Source organism: Euphorbia lathyris, chromosome 2 (genome assembly GCF_963576675.1).
Source record: "Euphorbia lathyris chromosome 2, ddEupLath1.1, whole genome shotgun sequence".
NCBI classification, from domain to species: domain Eukaryota; kingdom Viridiplantae; phylum Streptophyta; class Magnoliopsida; order Malpighiales; family Euphorbiaceae; genus Euphorbia; species Euphorbia lathyris.
Genome location: NC_088911.1, coordinates 35,091,508 through 35,098,113, shown reverse-complemented (window position 1 = coordinate 35,098,113; position 6,606 = coordinate 35,091,508).

Sequence of the window (6,606 nt, the reverse complement as noted above, 5' to 3'; positions counted from 1 at the left end):
GAAGGCTTCTCGATCTTTCTTCAAGCTGAGCTGGCGTTTTAATTAGTACGACTGCGTTTTGTCTTCCTGGGCCGTGAGGTCTTGATCTGTTGACTTGGGCTTGACTTCCACTTATGGGCCTTTAGGCTTTTTATCTTAATGTCTTATAAATCAAATAACTCAACATTGAACAAACACATTAGTATGAATAAATTAAAGCATTTAAATTTAATGTGTTTGAATATTTTTATCATTCACATAAATAATTTTGTCAAATCAAAATCATATGGAAAGGTGTTTCAACAAACTCCCCCATTTTGATGTTGGCAAAAATATTCAGTGAGGAACTCAGTGTTGAGCTCCCCCATGATAGTTGACCTTGTTTTTCTCAAGATACTCCCCCGTAAGGGTTGAGCTACTGACTTAGTTTTACTTTAAACATTTCAAGGTTTAATCAAGTAAGTCTAAGGTCAGTTTTCTAAATTAGGTCAGCTCATGGAACATATTCTTTTTACTCAGTTAAGTTATGCGGAAGATTGAGTTTAGATATCAAAGTACGCTGAGTATATCTTTGTTCAATGATTTTTAGTTAAGAAGACATATAAAAGAGGTCAACATTTAGATCAACACAGCAGACAATCATAAAGCAATGTGAATAAATAACACAGTTGATTTAATGAAGATACATTAGTGTTTAGCACAAAACATAAACAAGCATCACATAAAATTTAGTTAATTTGAATAGTAGATGCATAAGTTTAGATAGATGGTCAGCAAGACAAAATACGCCATATAACAACAAAATTACAAGTTAAAATCTTAACAAATCTAGCCAAAACTATTTCTTTCTGTTGACTTGGACAGTGCTATCTTTGCCTTTTCCCTTGGCGTGTCTTTGTTGCTGCTGACCGCCAGATGCTTCTCCTATATGCTGAGTTCTACCAGCTTGTTCTTTCTCCCCCATTTTTCCAGCATCAGGTGGAGGAGGAATGAAGGTGTCGTTGAGGGCAGCACGAGTTAATCACACGGAATATGCCTTAAGCTTTGTCGTGCTTTCATTGAGACCGTCAAAAACGGGAACACCATCATCCAGGACAGAACGTGGAACCCTGATCGAGGCACTGAGCATACTCAGAATATATTCTTGAGACTTCCCAACCCAGGTTATAGTATCAGTCAGCATGGCATAGGCTTGATGAAACATCTTAAGCAAAGCCGAATCATAATACCGACGTTGAACATTCGTGTGACGCGCATGTTTGAAAATGGATTGGGAGTATTGCAGAAGCTCATTTGTCTTGAGTTGGTCAGTTTCCATCTCTTCCTTACTCAAGTTGAGTAGACGGACATCCTCACTAATTTGCTCAATGGAGCATTGGGAGGAGGAAGAGAGTTGCTCGTTTATCTTGGCTAGTTCAGAATGAAGCTGGGTAAAGAGATTATGAACCTCAGCAGAGGTGGCATACATTGAGTTCGCCACTGACAGGTTTTGGAATTGACCCTGGAGAGAGTTCATGTGATTTACCATAGTCAGCTGGAGTTCGGCCAACTTTATTAGTGATTCCTGCTTGGGCTGTTGAGACTGGAGAGATGTCATAACACTCAGAAGATCCTTAAGACCTTTGATTTCTGTGAGAAGCTGAGTGACAGAGGAAAGTTGAGTTTGCTCAACATGAACTGACCCAGCGGCTTTGACATTGGATTGATGAAGATCCCTGAGTAAGGCTTGAACTGAGTCAATGATTCTTCGACCAGACTCAGTGGCGCGCAGGTAAGTATAGGATTCATCAATGGTTGGCCCAGATGCCGGAATATGAGTAGCACCAGATGGAGGAGGTGATTGGTGTTGTTCATTATTTGAAGTACTAGCGTGGTTAGTGGCTGGACTTTTATTTTGACTACCAGTAGGAATTGACTGGTTGATATTCTGCTCTTGGTGAGGTGAAAGAGGATGATCGGCAGAGTCATTTACTTGCTCAGAGTCAGGCTGAAGCTGACAAGTTGGATGAGGTGGAGGAGATTCAAAACTGATCTGAGCAGGTGTTTCCTTTGCTATCTCAGTATGTTGAGGAGCAGGAACTTCGAGCACTTGCTCGGTATCAACTTGACCTTGAGTAGAAATTGAGTCGGCATGTTCCTTAGGTTGAGAAACAGAGGCTTGCTTTTTCTATTGCTCTGGTGGAGAAAACTCAGTGGGATTGGAGAAGAATTTGAACTGCATATCAGAGAGATCAGTTATGGGATCCCGTAGAGGTGAGTCACCTAGAAGGTCAATAACTGGGGATTTATGAGCCTTCTTCTTAAGTCTCCTCAATCTCTTGGTCTTTGGAGGAGAGGGGTCAGCTTGAATAGAGTCAATTGAGTCAGAAGGTGAAGTTACCCCTAGATCAGCATGATCCTTTGCTGTTGGCTCAGCTTGTTCTTCGACCTGCTCAGTGTTGGTTATTTCATGTTGCTCAACATCTGCTGTCTCCTCAGCATCAAACTGACCTCCGAGATTATCCAATTCTTCTTCATCTTGGTCAGTGGGGGTTTTTCTCAAGACCAATGCCTTGACTTCTCATGAAATGTGAGTCTTTAGAGATAACGACGTCAAGTGGGGGTGCGTCGATAGGACTTAACCCAGAAGAGATCTTCTTCTTCTTTCTCAGTGGTTGCTCAGGAGTGTCCTCTTTTTCTTCTTCCTCAGGCTCAGCTTGCCTTTTGAGGTTTTCTGCTGACTTAGGCCCAACCTGACCTTGTGCAACTTGAGGCTTTGTTCCTTTGGATACAAACCGAATCTTTTTCGGTGGAGCATCAACGTCTTTGGAAGAGGTTTGAACAGCTTTCCTCTTTTTGTCCTGCTTGTCAGCTTGAGCTTTCCTTACTTTCTTTCCTTCTCTGGTCACCATCCCCTCTGTTTCCTGAACAGCGACCCCTTTTCCTTTCTTAGGGATAATGGGTTGGTCGTAGACCAAGCCGAACAATGCAACTGCGGTAATTTTAGTCCCCCAAACATTAATTTCCTCAACCAAACTCACTTGATAGTCTTTGAGGATTCTGGTAATAAGGGAGCCTAACCTAAGGGTTCCAGTACTTCTTTAAAAACCACCGATTAGAAAGACTGGCATGTTGATCGGCTGGTAGGTCAGCATGTGCCAGATGAAGCACTACTCGAAGTTCGACGCTGGGGAAGTGGAGTTGACCTTTGGAAAGAGGAAGTTGGTCAGTGTGTAATGGGACATCTTTTGATTCTGACCCATAGAGGTACTCGAGATTTCCCCGGCATGACCGGCAGGTTTGCAAAACTCAGTGGGATAGTCAATTTTTTCGTGGTCACCTGTTTTTCGAAGTTTAGCTCCTTCAGTTTTCAGTTTTAGCAGTTTGGCAAGGTAAGGAGGGTTGATGAAGATATCTTTCCCTTGAACCTTGGTGACCATGTAGTCCCGGTCATCATCAGTGGCTCTTAGGTTAGCGTAGAACTCCTTCACTAACTCAGGATAGGTGGCTTCTCGAGTCGAGAACAACTCGGTCCAGCCGTTCTTTGAGATCCACTCACAGAAGGGTTGCTCAGCTTCCACAAATCCCTTCGAGAACCAGTGGGAGTGGTCAACCTTATATCCCTTTACGCTGTTGTAAACTAGGGAGTAGGTACGTTCCATCGGTTTCTTTCCCTTATCCTACTTCTGTTTCCCTTTCGAGGAGGTAGCTTGGTCAGCGTGGGATTTCTTGCTTGGTGTTGTGACCTTAGAATGGTCATGCTGACCTTCTCCTTAAGATTCAGTTAAGGTCTCCTCGTGTTCTTGCTCAGTTTGATACGATGGATTTTCATCGGAGTGGTTGTCGTTGTAACCGCCTCCGGAGAGATTCTGAGAATCCGACATGATTTTCAGAGAAATTTGAGAGGTTTGGGAATTTTAGAAAAAAGAGGATTTGAATACCAGAAATTTCTAAGCATAAAGAGGTACAAGTGGGAATTCGTCCACTATTTATAGAGGTGTTGAGTTGATCTGAAGCATTGAGGTGGCGGTTTGACCTCGAGATACTCAACCGACAATGATTCTGGCATTTATGACACAATCGACGCATGTATTTTCTAATTATTGTGCTTACGTCATCCTAGGTGGCTATTTAATTTGCGTGTTTAGAATTAATTGTGCAACGGATCTTTACTCAGTGTTAAGAATTCTAAACGTTTAATGTTCTGAGTAGTCAGTTTTACGCAAAGGAATTATTCGTGTGCTTAGTAACTCAGCTTAAGATAACCACTCAGTGTGTATATCTACTCACCATGTAATAGTTATTGATTTAGCACAAATCACTCAGCATAGTAATCAACTCAGCATGCATATATCACATATTATACTTGGAATTTATTGAAGAGGATTAAACATACCAATGGCTTTTCTAAGTATGTTGAATTGCTCACGAGCCAGTGGCTTTGTGAAGATATCAGCAAGCTGCTCATCCGTTGGGACATAGGTCAGCTTGATCTCTCCTTTGAGTACATGATCTCTGATGAAGTGATGTCTTATGCTGACGTGCTTCATCCTGCTGTGCTGGATTGGGTTCTTTGATAGGTCAATGGCACTTTTGTTGTCACATTTGACTTCAATTGTTTTAGTCTGAACACCATAGTCTTCCAGCTGTTGCTTAATCCAGAGGACTTGAGCAACACAGCTTCCAGCAGCAATATACTCAGCTTCAGTGGTTGACAGGGCTACTGATGACTGCTTCTTACTGAACCAAGACACAAGACAGCTTCCAAGGAAATGACATCCTCTTGAGGTGCTTTTTTGTTCAAGCTTGTCTCGTCCGTAGTCAGCGTTAGTGTATCCAATAAGTGTGAAATCATAAGTATTGGGATACCATAAACCTGCATTCACTGAGCCTTGCTAATATCTAAGGATTCTTTTTACAGCTATATAATGAGATTCCTTAGGGTTAGATTGATATCTAGCACAATAACATGCTGAGAACTGAATGTCCAGTCTACTAGCAGTTAAGTAGAGTAGAGAGCCAATTATACCTCGGTACAATTTGCTGTCTACAGACTTACCATTCTCGTCAGCGTAGAGGACAATTTCAGTGCCCATTGGAGTAGATATTGACTTACAGTTCTCAAGTTCATACTTCTTCAATATCTCCTTAGAATACTTGGTTTGACTGATGAAGATGCCATTTTTCCCTTATTTGATTTGAAGTCCAAGGAAGAAGTTGAGTTCTCCCATCATTGACATTTCAAAATCAGCCTGCATCTGCTTACTAAATTCTTTGCACATGGACTCATTAGTGGCACCAAAAATAATGTCATCAACATATATCTGAGCCATTAGGGTATCTTTACCCTTCCTCTTAATGAATAAGGTTGTATTAGCTTTACCTCTGACATAATTTCTAGTCAGCAGGAAACTGGTCAGCCTCTCATACCAAGCACGTGGTGCTTGCTTGAGACCATACAGAGCCTTTTTGAGCTTATAAACGTGGTTTGGGAACTTGGGATCCTCAAACCCTGGAGGCTGATTAACATAGACTTCCTCGTTTATAACTCCATTAAGGAATGCACTCTTAACATCCATTTGAAATAACTTAAAGTTCATGTAACTAGCATAAGCACATAGAATTCTTATAGCCTCTAGCCTTGCCACTGGGGTGAAGGTCTCACCGTAGTCAATACCTTCTTGCTAACTGTAGCCCTGAGCTACAAGTCTTGCTTTGTTCCTAACTACGTTCCCTTGTTCATCTAGCTTGTTACGGAAGACCCATCTTGTTCCTATGGTCTTCTGGCTTCTTGGGTTTGGCACTAAGTCCTATACTTCATTTCTTCTGAACTGATCAAGTTCTTCTTGCATTGCACCCATCCATAAGTCATCGTGCTCAGCTTCAGAGAAGTTCTTTGGTTCCAGAACTGAGACGAATGCTACATTGCTGAGGTATCTCCTGAGTTGATTTCTGGTCATCAGGGTGTTTTCAGCAGCATCAAGAATAGCACTCTCTGAGTGTCCTCTTGGTATTCTGATCTCCTTTGGTAGATTGATGTCTTGAGCTGGTTGTGTTTCAACAATCTCTGCAGGTATAGATTGGTCAGTGAAGAAAATTTGAGTTTCGCTTTTACCTTTGACCAGCCCTTGAGGTAGTGAGTCAGCGGCTGTTTCTTGGTCAGCGGGTGCTGAGTATGGATCATCCTCAGTCAGCTGCTTGTCTTTTCCTGCAGGGTTAGTTTCATCGAACTCAACATGTACGGACTCTTCTAAGACCTGAGTTCGTTTATTAAAAACTCTGTATGCTTTGCTGTTTGTTGAGTAGCCTAAAAAGATAGCTTCATCAGCTTTTGAATCAAACTTAGCAAGGCTGTCTTTAGTATTTAAAATGAAACATTTACAGCCGAAGGCACGAAATTATCCAATGTTGGGTTTTCATCCTTTCCAAAGTTCGTAGGGAGTCTTCTTTAATATGGGTCTGACTAGAGCCCTATTAAGTATGTAGCAAGCTGTGTTGACAGCTTCTCCCCAAAAGTACTTCGGAAGCCTATTCTCACTCAGCATTGTCCTGGCTATTTCAACCAAGGTTCTGTTTTTCCTTTCAACAACCCCATTCTGTTGAGGCATTTTAGGAGCAGAGAAGTTATGGTCAATGTCGTTGGCTTCA